At 32.6% G+C, this 14,538-nt stretch overlaps 1 pseudogene; it reads right to left on the reverse strand.

The window, feature by feature from the left end:
• Nucleotides 1-10,454, reverse strand: LOC124888689 (annotated as a pseudogene).
• Nucleotides 10,455-14,538: the final 4,084 nt, after the last annotated feature.

A 14,538-nucleotide genomic window follows, 5' to 3' on the forward strand; every position in this document is an offset into this window, starting at 1 on the left:
ATCTTCTCATCCTTTACGATGTTCCTCATGTTGTAGGCATAGTTCTCCATCCAGTGCAATCTTGGCCTCAACCTTTTTCTTGTGTTACTCATCCTCTGCCTTATATTTCTCCGCTTCCTGGACCATCTTCTCAATTTCTTTCTTTGATAACCTACCCTTGTCATTAGTAATTGTGATCTTGTTCTTCTGTCCGGTGGTCTTGTCTTCAGCTGAGACGTTCAAGATGCCATTGGAATCAATATCAAAGCAGACAGTAATCTGAGGCACACCCTTAGAAGTAGGAGGAATACCGGAGAGCTCAAATTTACCCAGCTAGTTGTTGTCTCTAGTTCTTGCTCACTCACCCTCATAAACTTGAATCAATACTCCAGGTTGGTTTTCTGAATAGGTAGAGAAGACCTGCTCTTTCTTGGTGGGAATGGTTGTATTCCTTGGGATCAAGACAGTCATCACTCCTCCGGCATTTTCCAGCCCCAGAGATAGAGGGGGTAACATCCAAAAGAAACAAGTCTTGTACCTTCTCATTACCCTTTCTATTGAGAATAACAGCTTGCACAACAGCACCATAGGCAACAACCTCATCTGGGTTGATGCTCTTGCAAAGCTCCTTCCCATTAAAGAAGTCTTGCAACAACCGTTGTACCTTGGGAATTCTAGTAGATCCACCAACAAAAACAACATCATGTACAAAGCTCTATCTTGGCATCCCTCAAACATTTCTCAACAGGCTCCATACACTTCTTGAAAAGATCCATGTTTAACACCTCAAATCTGGCACGAGTAATGGTAGAATAGAAGCCTACTCCCTCTATAGTGAATCAATTTCAACTGTTGTCTGGGCAGTGGATGAAAGAGTTCTCTTTGCCCTTTCACAAGTTATCCTCAATCTTCCAAGGGATCTTGGGTTAAAGATGATATCCTTCTTATGCTTTCTTTTAAATTCCCGGACATAGTGGTTCACCATTCTGTTATCAAACTCTTCACCACCAAGTTGAGTGTCTCCTGCTATAGCTTTCACTTAAAAAATACTCTCTTCAATGGAGATGAGGGAAACATCGAAGGTACCACCACCAAGATCAAAGATAAGAGCATTCTTCTCACCAACACTAGTGGCCTTTTTGTCAAGACCATAAGCAATGGCAACAGTTGTGGGCTCATTAAGAATACGCATGACATTTTATCAAGACCATAAGCAACGGCAACAATTGTGGGCTCATTAATAATACGCATGACATTTTGTCAAGACCATAAGCAACGGCAACAGTTGTGGGCTCATTAATAATATGTATGACATCAAACCAGATATGATACCAGCATCCTTAGTAGCCTGACTTTACGAGTCATTGAAGTATGCAAGTGTTATTTAGTATGTATTCGGGTACAAGAATCTGTATATAAGCAACACGAACTTCAACATTAGTTCAAGTCCAAGACAAGAACACTTATGAAGTTTCTTAACACTTTAAACACTATATTATGAATAATCTATCTAAGTATGTTAATGTTCAGAAAAGAGATGAAATAGAATTTTAAGGCCAAGTCCCCCGACTTCACGGAGTGTCCTTAAGGAATAATTCCCCTGACTGTACCCGAGGTTATGGAATCTTCCTCCCAGGATAAAATGACCTTCAATTCAAACAATAGCGGTACCTCAAATTGTTGGATTCAACGAACTCACTCAACGATTTGATTGATAACACAGAATGTTTTTGAAGACAAGAAGAGAGTTTTTTATTTTAGAAAATTCGTACTTAAACTTGTGGATGAAAGCAGGTTTATATAGCCTATCAGATGCCTCTTGAAAAAGGTGGCAATAGTTCACTTAAAAGGTGTGAACTTTCTGGAAAATCATGTTTGTTCGTCCAAAGAATGTGTCTTTTTCGAACAGGCATACCATTTCATGAAATAGTGTGTCATTTCATTGAAAGGTTGCATCCCTTTCGAAGCATCACTTCGTTTCTGCGTCGCATTTTGAAACACAAAAAAGTTGCGTTTTTCCTTTGGTATTTTCGGATTAAATTTCTGTCAAATTCATCGATCGATCATTTGACAAATCCAAATCCAAATCCGAAGCCGAAGTCGAGCCAAGCGAGCGACGACGACGACGGCGCGAGGCATCTCTTATTTCTTGCCTCACTTACCAAATGGAATAAGTGTTACTTAATATAAATACTTGAAAGTCACATTCTCCCACCAATGTAGGAGAATTAGTAGACTTTCCATTTTAGAGTACACTTTTTTTTTTAGTGTTTTCTTCTCATTTTTTCCTTCCACTTGGTTCCCTCCATTTTCTATTCACACTTTTCATATACATTGAACCCAACAATCCCCCACATGAATGGGGAATGACTATTTTTCATAAAATTTTTACGGGCAAATATGTGATCATCAAGCAAAAACTAATTGCATCTGGATAAGTGGGTTTCCCTTTGAACTTTTCATAGTAAACATGCATTGGATGCACTCGTTCAATAGGTAGATTTGATATCTTTGAACCGTCGAGCTTTAATGTACACCTAGACAACACATGTCACACAACCAACCTTTTACCGTTTATTGTTCTCACGGTTTTATTCTTTTCAACCATGAACATGTCCCGGTTTCATGAGAGCTTAGAGAATAGGCCTTTACTAACATTCTCCTTGAAGCGGCTTCCACTTCACTGTCACATAGGTGATTTCTAAACGTTAAATCCTATAGATTAAACTATTTGATCAAATCTTCCAAATTTAGATAATCATTAAAAGATTTTCCACCTTAAGTCTTATCCTTATTTACTAAACATTGTCTACATCATGAGAATGAGTTGGGTATATTGACAATGTTGAACCTGTTATGCTGACTTGTCCTAGGCCTTAAACCTAACTCTTAGGATCTCCAGTCTGCTAGGTAGAGTTACCGCCATGCTGACTTGTATGTGGATCCGACACATTATCCTTTGACTTTATATAGTCAACAGTGATAATTCCACTAGAGAGAAGTTTTCTAACGGTATTATGTCTCCATCGTATGTGACGAGATTTACCGTTGTACATCATGCTCCCTACCCTACCTATTGCCGCTTGGCTATCACAGTGTATACATATTGGTACCACTGGTTTAGGCCAATAAAGAATATATTTCAAGAAATCTCTGAGTCATTCTTCTTCTTCACCGGCTTTATCTAATGCGATAAATTCAAATTTCATTGTAGAGCAAGCAATACAAGTCTAATTGGATGATTTCCAAGAGACTGCTCCTCCACCAATAGTAAATACATATCCATTTGTGGATTTTACTTCGTTCGATCCGGTGATCCAATTTGCATCACTATATCCTTCGAGTACAACGGGATATTTATTATAATGCAAGGCATAGTCTTGAGTGTATTTAAGATACCCCAAAACTCTTTTCATTGCCATCCAGTGAGTTTTGTTGGGATTACTCGTGTACCGACTCAATTTACTAATAACGCATGCTATGTTTGGTCGTGTACAGTTCATTATATACATTAAACATCCCAATACTCTTGCATACTCCAATTGTGAGTCACTTTCATTGTCATTCTTTCAAAGTGCAAAGCTCACATCTAATGGAGTCTTGGCAATACCGAATTCTATATACTTGAATTTGTCAAGTACATTTTCGATATAATGAGATTGTGACAATGCCAACCCTTGTGGAGTTCTATGGATTCTTATTTCTAAGATCACATCCGCAACTCCAAGGTCTTTCATATCGAACTTGCTCTCGAGCATTCGTTTCGTTATATTTATATCTGATATGTCTCTACTGATGATCAGCATATTATCACATATTAACACACAATGACTTGGTGATTTGAAGTGTCTTTAATATAAACACATTTATCACATTCATTTATCTTGAATCTGTTTGCCAACATGATTTGGTCAAACTTTGCTTGCCATTGCTTAGGATCTTGTTTTAGGCTATAAAGTGAGTTAACAAGTTTACATACCTTATTTTCTTTTCTTGGAACCACAAAACCCTCAGGCTGTTCCATGTAAATTTCTTTCTCTAATTCTCCATTTAGAAATGTAGTTTTCACATCCATTTGATAGATTTCAAGACCATCTACCGCCTCTAAGGCAATTAACATTCGAATCGACGTTATCCTTATTACCGGCGAGTATGTATCAAAGTAATCAAGGCCTTCTTTTTGTTTGAAGACTTTTACTACAAGTCTTGCCTTGTATTTGTCAATAGTACCATCCGCTTTCATTTTTTTTTTGAAAATCCATTTAGAACCTAAAGGTTTATTTCCTAGAGGAAGATCAACCAATTCTCATATATGGTTGCTTAAGATTGAATCAATCTCACTATTAACTGCCTCTTTCCAAAAGGATGAGTCTGATGACGACATCGTTTCTTTAAATGTTTGAGGCTCATTTTCTAAGATAAATGTTACAAAATTCGAACCAAACGAAGTTCACGTTCTTTGACGTGTACTACATCTTGGATTTTCTTCATTATGTACATTCTCACTTGGTTCATCTCAAGGTCGTTTAGACCCCCCACTAAACTGTTCATGTCTAGTTTTATATGGATAAATGTTTTCAAAGAATTCAGTATTATCTGATTCAATTACCGTATTTTCATTAATATTCAGATGTTTGGATTTATGAATAAAAAACCGACATGCTTTACTACTTTTACATATCCTATGAACACACAGTCCACCGTCTTAGGTCCTATCTTAACCCTTTTAGGCATAGGAACTTAGACCTTTGCTAGATACCCCCACACTTTGAAATATTTCAAGTTGGGTTTCTTTTCTTTCCATTTTTCATAAGGAATTGATTATGTCTTACTATGGGGAACTATATTGAGTATACGGTTGGCTGTAAGGATAGCCTCCCCCCACAAGTTTTGCGGTAAACCTGAACTTATAAGTAAGGTATTCATTATTTTCTTCAAAGTTTGATTTTTCCTTTCTGCAATTCCATTAGATTGAGGTGAATACGGAGCCGTAGTTTGATGGACAATTCCATTCTCTACACATATTTCGGCGAAAGGAGATTCATATTTTCCAGCCCTATTACTTCTTATCATTTTTATTTTTTTCTCTAACTGATTTTCAACTTCAGTTTTGTATTGCCTAAACGCATCTATCACTTCATCCTTACTATTTAGCAAGTAGACATAACAATATCTAGTGCAATCGTCAATAAAAGTTATGAAATACTTTTTCCCACCACGTGATGGTGTTGACTTCATATCACAAATGTCAAAGTGTATTAAGTCTAAGGGATTGGAATTTCTTTCAACGGACTTATAAGGATGCTTTGCATACTTTGATTCCACACACGTTTGACACTTTGATTTATTGCACTCAAAGTTTGGCAAAACTTCTAAGTTAATCAGTGTTCATAATATTTTGTAATTAACATGGCCTAAACGCTCATGCCACAAATCATAAGACTCAAGCAAGTACGAAGAAATTGAACTTTTATTGATTTCAACATTCATTACATTCATTTTGAATTGGCCCTCAGTGAGGGTAGCCTTTTCCTACATACACTTCTCCTTTATTAAGTAAAATTTTTTCAGAAATAAACACACATTTGAATTCGTTATCGTCTAGAAGTGAAACAGAAATCAAGTTCTTCTTTAACTCCGGAACATACAAGACATTGTTAAGTGTCAACACTTTGCCGAAAGTCATCTTCAAGCATACCATTTTAGTTCCTTCTACTTTTGCAGTAGCGGATTTAGCCATGTAGATCATTTCTTCTACTTGAGACGGAGCGAACATCGAAAATAACTCTTTGTTGGCACAAACATGGCGGGTGGCACCAGAATCTATCCATCATTCGCGAGGATTCTCCACCAAGTTGCATTCTGAAAGCATAGCACACAAATCATCACATTCTTTGTTGGACTCAATTATATTTGCTTGGTCTTTTTTCTTTCTTTTTTTAGGGGCACGACAATCCGTGGACTTATGGCGAATCTTGCCACAGTTGAAGCACTTTCCCTTGAACTTCTTCTTGGGTTGATTACTTCCATGTTCAACTTTCTTCCTTTTCTTAGAATTGTTTTGATCATCTTCTACAATATGTGCTCCATTAATTGTAGAATTCTCTTTTGACCTTCTCTCGGCAGCCTTATAATCCTCTTCAATACGTAGTCGGACAATACAATCTTCGACAGTCTTCTCCTTGGTTTGTGCTTCAAGTAGTTTTTGAAGTCTTTCCATATAGGTGGTAGCTTCTCAATTATCGTTACTACTTGAAATGCAACATTCACAATCAAACCTACAAAATAGTTTATGTGAGTACTAAGAACATTTTCAATTTGTTCAATAAAGGTATTTTTCAAAGATATACCTTCCGCTAGGAGATCATGGATGATTACTTATAATTCCTGCACTTGAGAGACAACTGTCTTGCTATCTATCATTTTAAAGTTCGGGAACCTTGCAATGAAGAATTTCTTGAATTTCTTAATTCCCGCATCCTCTGTTTTGTATTTTCGTTCTAGTGCCCCCCACAATTCCTTTGATGTCTTAGTTCACTGTAAACATTATAGAGGTCTTCTTGGAGACCACTCAAGATATAATTCCTGCAAAGGAAGTCTGAGTGTTTCCAAGCTTCTACTATTATAAAACGCTCTTTGTCCGAGGTTCCCTCGGGCACCTCAGGAGCATTCTCATTAGTGAACCTTTGAAGACATAGAGTGGTGAGGTAAATGAACATCTTTTGCTGCCATCTCTTGAAGTCAATGAACGCAAAATTTTTGGGCTTCTCCGTAGGTGCCATAGGTTACGGAGCATTTGCTCGACTTGTCGTGACAATGTTAGTTGCCGCCATAGTCGTAGCATCATCCATTTGACTATCATTCGTCATTTTTCCTGTCACCACAAGACAGTAAATTTAGTATTTTCAGAATACTACTAATAAAGTTAAACAAGTTTAAACTTTTCTTCTTGTTTCTAGTTTAACGATAAGTTTTTATGACTTTCAATCGTCAACCGAATGATCTTTAACTTGTGATGAAGATTTTATTTCTTCAAATCACTAGTTAAGTTCAAATGGATTAGAAAGCTAAAAGCTTTAATCTCCAGAAACAAGCAATACAAATTCTTAAACAGTAAAATTTATTCCTTAAGATTGTTATTTAGTATGTATTCGGGTACAAGAATCTGTATATAAGCAACACGAACTTCAACACTAGTTGAAGTCCAAGACAAGAACAATTATGAAGTTCCTTAACACCTTCAACACTAGAATATGAATAATCTATCTAAGAAGTGTGTTAATGTTCAGAAAAGAGATGAAATAGAATTTTAAGGCCAAGTCCCCCGACTTCACGGAGTGTCCTTAGGGAATAATTCCCCTCACTGTACCCGAGGTTATGGAATCTTCCTCTCAGGATAAAATGACCTTCAATCCAAACAATAGCGGTACCTCAAATTGTTGGATTCAACAAACTCACTCAAAGATTTAATTGATCACACAGAATGTTTTTGAAAACAAGAAGGGAGTTTTTTATTTTAGAAAATTCGTATCTAAACCTGTGGATGAAAATAGGTTTATAGTCTATCAGATACCTCTTGGAAAAGGTGGCAATGGTTCACTTAAAAGGTGTGACCTTTCTGGAAAACCATGTCTGTTCATCCAAAGAATGTGTCTTTTCCGAACAGGAATACCATTTCATGAAACAGTGTGTCATTTTGTTGAAGGCTGCATGCATGCTTATAGATAGAGAGGATAAAAACACAGAAAAGTTGCGTTTTTCCTTTGGTATTTTCGGATTAAATTTCTGTCAAATAAACTTTGTCCAAAAAAATAGATCTCATCGATCGATCCGAAGCCGAGCAATGACGACGACGGCGCGAGACATCTCTTATTTCTTGCCTCATTTACCAAGTGGAATAAGTATTACTTAATATAAACACTTGAAAGTCACATTCTCCCACCAATGTGAAACAATTAGTAGACTTTCCATTTTAGATTACACTTTCATTTTTAGTGTTTTCTTCTCCATTTTTCCTTCCACTTGGTTCCCTCCATTTTACATTCATATTTTTCATATACATTGAACCCAACAGCAACTACGGTAACCAAAACATTTTTCACGGTTGTTCCAAGAAAAGCATCAACAATTTCCTTCATCTTTATAAGAACCATGGAAGAGATTTCTTTAGAAGAAAATTGTTCGAAGGATGAGATTTCTTCAGCATAAAACTGTTTCTCTTTACCCTTGTAATTTACAACAATCATTGGCTTGTCAAGCCGGTCCATCACCAACCTTAAAAGGCCATAATTTGATGTCACTCTGTACAGATGCATCACTGAATCTCCTTACAATAAGACACTAAGCATCTGCCATTGTAAAAATAAACTAGTTAGTATTATAAAATCTAAATTTTATTCACACACACAAGATCAACAATGAAATAGGAAAAGACCACCAGATTCAAGAAAACTAAAATTCAATAACAAATTTTCATGAATATAATTAAAACTAGTAGCAGCTCAACAAGCCAAATTAATGATGTAATATTTCGGTGGAACAATCCATTTAATCCAACAACACTTTACTACAACTAGCTCAAAACTGCATACTTCCTCCGTTCTTTGTTTATTTTACTTCTATTTTAGTTCATTTCAAAAGGAACATCTCTTTTTTTATTTATAGCAGCTTTTTAAGTCTAAATTTTCACGTGACATAATCATGATTAAAAAACATTTTGATACATTCTACAAGCCTTTAGTTTAACACCACACTATTCAAACGACATTCTTTATTTTTTTAAACTAGGTGTTAAAATGCTGGGAGTATCAACCATTGCTATTAAACAACTTAGATCTAACAAAATTACACAACAGTCAAACGAGGTTAATGACATATACACATTGACACAACTTCCAACAAAATAGCATAAATAAATCCAACTAATCATCTCCAAAATAGTACAAAACTTCAGACAGACAAATTAATATGAATCACATCACGCAATTCCTTGACGACACTAAGCAACAACAAATTATTAAAATCTAATTGTAGATCTATAACGCAAAAACTTATCAAATACGATGTTAATAGGGTTCATAGCCACTTGATTCTTAGCGACATCAGAATGAGACGTTTAGTCTCAGTGAAAGGAGAATCTTAGTAGCTTAGTTGATTAGTTATCTAAATTTCCACTTTGTTGGTGAGGGTTCGATTCCCAATATTGTAATCCCTTCCCCTACCCCCAATTTTTTTTTTTTTTTAAAAGTTCAGTATCAGTGAAAGCAACGTAAGACGGTGTCGTCCTGTTCCCTTGATCATTAGCTATAATCTCTACACGATCATGCTGCCATACATCGAGCAAGAGTAAGGCTGCATTTGTTTTTTTTTTTTTAAGATTCAAAGATGTTGTCTCTATATTTGAAAACTGAATGATTAACATTGTTTGGTTTTCAACATCTAAATGTGCAAAAAATTTTTATTTGTATATATAATAAAATAAAAAATACAATTCCAATAAATAATTAATTATATATTATAAAAGTATGTAATTAATACAACAAAATTATTATTTAATTGAGAAAAAATATTTATGTTTGTTAGTGCTAGTGGAAATGGTTTATAAGGGTGGTTGCGGTGACAATGATTGATGTTAGTGATAAATAATGTTGGTGGTGATAGTTGTGATGATTGCTATTGTAGTGATTGTTATGATGGTAGCGATTGATGGTGGTGGTGGTGGTGGTAGTTGTGATGTGACATTACTTGATGTTAGTAATTTGAGGTGTTGATTGTGTTGGTTGAAACATGAATGCATGATGGTTGATGATGTGTTGGTGCTAGTTGGAGATATTGTTTGTTGGGATGGTGAAAATGGTTGTTAGTAGAGATAAATTATAGTGATGGTAGTGGTTGAACTGGTGGTAGGGGTGGCATTATTAGTGACTATGGTGGTAGCGGTCGAAGAATGTGTGGAGGTTATGATGTATTAGTGGTAATTAGTGGTGGTGCTAGTTGTGATAGATGAGTTGATCAATAGTAAGGATTGACCGGTAGTGATTGATGATGGTGGTGCTGTCGACGGTGATAGTGGTTGTGAATATAATAGAATAATAGACATAATAGGTGTGGTAGCGGTTGACAATAGCGGTTCATAGCAATATTTGTTGTCGATGGTGGTTGTGATGGTGGAGGTGGTGGGTGGTGGTTGACAATGTTAGCGGCGACAGATGTGGTTAATGGTGGTGACTGCTAATTATAAATAGAGTAGTGAATATTATCAAACATCAGAATATCTCTTCAGACCTATTAAGACTTAGTTCTAGATCTAAATGATTAAAACCTATTAAGAGCTAAAATCTTAATAAAAAATAAATACACCTAATGGTCTGAAGTCTAAACCATTCAAATTCAGACCTCCATTAAATGCAAATAAATAAGGTCTAAGTAATTCCTAGATCTATTTCTATGGCCAGAACTTCACCTTTCCCGGCCATTGCTCAACTCTTTTTTAAGTAAAAGCCAAAAACTGTAAAAGAATATTGGATGGTGGAGAGAAAGAGCAATAAAGTGAAATGTTTTCCCTAGGGTTTGAAGAGGGAAGGAATGCGTATATAATGGGCTTATTATTGGTTTTTAGAATAAAAAATAGCATTTATACACAAGGTAATTTTAACTTATTACATAAATCTCATATTGAAAAAGAAACTATAAAAATTCCAAACTAATTACTTAAATTCTTTAAATATACTCTTTCTCTCTCATCCCCTCATACATATCAAAATATCATATTTTGCTCATATTAAAATACCATATTTTGTTCCTATTTTAGTACACCGATTTTTACTTCATATATGTGCTTATTTATTTATGTCTACAATCAAGCTAATGTAATGTTACAATAACACTTGAATATTCAAAACACGATTGATGTACACTTTCAATTCACGTAATAAAGAAAAATGAATCATTCTTTTCCATATATGTGCTTCTTTATTTATGCCTACAATCAAGCTAATGTAATGTTACAATAACACTTGAATATTCAAAATACGATTGATGTAATGTTTATATACAATACCAAGCTAATGTAATGTTACAATAACTAATATGCACTTTAAATTCACGTAATAAAGGAAATTGAATCATTCTTTTTTTTATTATCGTATAGTCAATGTAACGTTACAATAACACTAATTTTTTCTTAAAATTATTATAATCTTGTAGATAATTAATGTATATGGTGAATATTTTATATGTATTGTGTGATATTATACATTTTGGAAGATTATATTTTAACGTATAAGTTATAATATATCATATATTATATATTATACATTAGTTATGTTAGAAGACTAATGTATAATATAATTCTTCTGTTATATATTTCATTATGTTATACATTAAAAAGTTCTTATTACATTTAAGATGCATTTTATGTATTGTTTGGTATTGTAAATCCTTGAATCTTTAAGTGATATTACATAAAATTTCGACTATTTTGTTAATTATATTTTATCTCAGTTTTTGAAATGGTAATACATATGTTATATATTGATACATATAAAAAATTAATACATTTGAAACTAACAAGATATTTATTTAAGGAAATAATTGATTCTCTTTTATTCATTGTATTCTTTTATTTAAGGAAGGATATCTAATATTTCTCCCTTTTTAGATTTAATTTAGGTGTTTTAATTATGTTTCTTTTTTTTTTTTTGTCTTTAATTATGAAATATATGTTTTTTTTTTGTTGCTTTTTTCCTCTTTTTTTGTCTTTAATTTTGTCTTTAATTTTAGTCTGTTTTTTTTAGATTTAATTTTAATTATGTTTCAATTCTGCTTTTAGTTTTTTTTTTTAAAAAAAAATATTATACTTTTGTTTCCTACCTTTCATTAATATTATATGAATCACCCAATAATTGAAATAGATAATTGTATCTACCATATGAATCACCATAATACCATATATATCACTCATTAATATTATATGAATTACCCAATAATTGAAATAAATAATTGTATCTACCATATGAATCGCTATAATACAATATGTATCACTTATTAATATCATATGTATCACTCGTTAAAATCATACAAAATGTATCCATCGTATGAATCACCATAATATCCATATAATGATATCATATTTATCATTCATATGAATCACCATTAAAAGAATAAACATGTATGAATAACTAAATAAATTTATATATGTATCAATAGATTTTTTTTTAAAAAAAGGGAGAGATTTTAGGAGAGGAAAAAAATAGTTGCATGAATTAATGGAGGAGAAAAAAAATCAGGAAGGAAGATGATTTAAGCATTAATGGAAGAGAAAAATCAGGAAGGAATATGATTTAATTGTTGATAATTAGGGAGATATTTTAGGGAAGAAAATCTTGAATGAGTTAATGGTGGAGTAAAAATAGGATGTGGGGTTTTCTTGATATGTATCAAGAGTAAAGTTGAAAAATGAGATCTTATATAAATTTTAAAAAAGTAAGGGATAGTAGGTAATAGTCTCTTAAGTATGAGATTTGTGTAATTTATCCTTACATTATACCTTAGAAGGATATAGAAATATACGTGTTTAATATTAATACTTAAATGTATAGTATGACATTATACATTACTGCAGATTATTTTTTAAATGTATAATGTGCCCACATACACATGCTGTATAATGTTATCTTTAATACGTATCAATTTGCTGCTATCTTTTTCTCTCTTAATTTGAGTCTGCTTTTATTTTTTCAGGACATGAAATACCGTATCGATAAATCCCCAAAATTGTTTCTTCAACTCCATGTAAACCCTCACTCCATTGTCATTTCTTATGATAATTGGAGAAGAATTACCTTCAACAATATATTTTACCTCAATTTTTTTACGAACTTCGTCAATATTCAATTCCATCGTGATCGTAGCAATCAATTTCAAGAAGGTTATACTTTAACAATAATTGCGTCACTTTTGTAGGATTGACAAATAATTTTCAACTCTCAAAACCCGAATGACGCAACAATATGGGGATGTTCATATTGATATTTTTGAGAATTGAAGAAAGTAGTTGATGATCCTTTTTTTTTTCAGAACATAATTCAACGAAGAAAAAATTTATTATGATGTTTTAGAATTTTTTTAAATTTAAATTTCAGTTACTATATTTAATCATACACCAAACAATGATAGGTAATTAATGACGTTAATTAAAAAAGAGAAAGATAGTATCAAATTTTTCTTTTCATAAATATAGGCTAATCAGTTTTCTTATATATTTTAGCAATGTATGAAAGACGACCTAATATATAAGTATATTTCTCAATTTTGGGAGAGAGAAAGACAGTTGAAATTTTAAGTAATTACTTTAATTAGGAAAGGGATTTATGTGGTTTATACTTTTTTTTTTTTTAGAATGTTCTTCTTTCCTATTTCTTTTGGGGGAATCAGTGTTTAACTATGCAGTATTATTGGACCAAAAGAATCAGTCACTTGGTTTGTGAACCTCATATTGATGTCCACATACATATTGCCACGTAGTTCATGTGAATTTCTTCTCAATTTTGTGGTTTCAAGCAATTATGGATAGAGAACAAAATATCGGCGAAAAAAAAATCTTATATTTATCCAAAAAAATCAAAAATATATTTTTACATCCTTTTAGGGCCGCTTGATAAGGTGCATAAGAATAATGTAAAATATAGTTTATTAATAATATTTGCATTACAGAATGCTATTATTAGTTATATTTGCATTAGTTATGCTAAAGTTTTTCTTAGAGAAAATTTTACAGATAGGAAATATAAGCCGTTAAATAATAGTAAATTGATAACAACACTTTTATAACTACCTCCGATAACAAATTGTATATGTATTTAACGTGCTATTTTTGAGTGCAAATACATATACAAATAGTTAAATAAGGAGAGTATCTTTTATTATTGCTGAAATCACGCATGAGACTTTAATGAAAGATTATGTTACCAAACATTAAAGGTTATTAAAATAAAAGATAAATGTTGGTGTTTTTCTCTTTTTCTCTTGCCTAATGTCTTGCCTCTCTCTCTTTTTGTTTTATATCTTTCTCATTTTTTTGGATTTCGTATTTCTATCTCTCACATTTTTTTAAATATTTTTTTTTTAATCTTTCATTTGTATTCGTACATAAAAAGATACATGCATTATCTGTATTTACTTGAGTCTATCATGTACAAATACAATGTATTATTTGTATTTATATGTCAAATTTATCATTTATGTTTGTATATAAAGATTTGTATCAAATGATTGTTGCATATTTGTATGGTTCAATTTGTATCAAGAAAATACAATTCATATCGATTAAAAATACAACTATTCGTAGAAAGAGAATCAACCGTTTCAAGTATTCATAGAAAGAGAATGAACATTTCTTTTTCAACTGTTTTACAATATAAATGATACAATCAACTACAAATACAAACAAACAAATGAAACTTTAAACACAAATACAATATGCAGTCAACTATAAATATAAATACAAAAAATAATTCTTTAATTTAAAATATAAGTGCATCAACGAAAATAGAATACAAA

Source organism: Capsicum annuum, chromosome 11 (assembly GCF_002878395.1).
Source record: "Capsicum annuum cultivar UCD-10X-F1 chromosome 11, UCD10Xv1.1, whole genome shotgun sequence".
Classification (NCBI taxonomy): domain Eukaryota; kingdom Viridiplantae; phylum Streptophyta; class Magnoliopsida; order Solanales; family Solanaceae; genus Capsicum; species Capsicum annuum.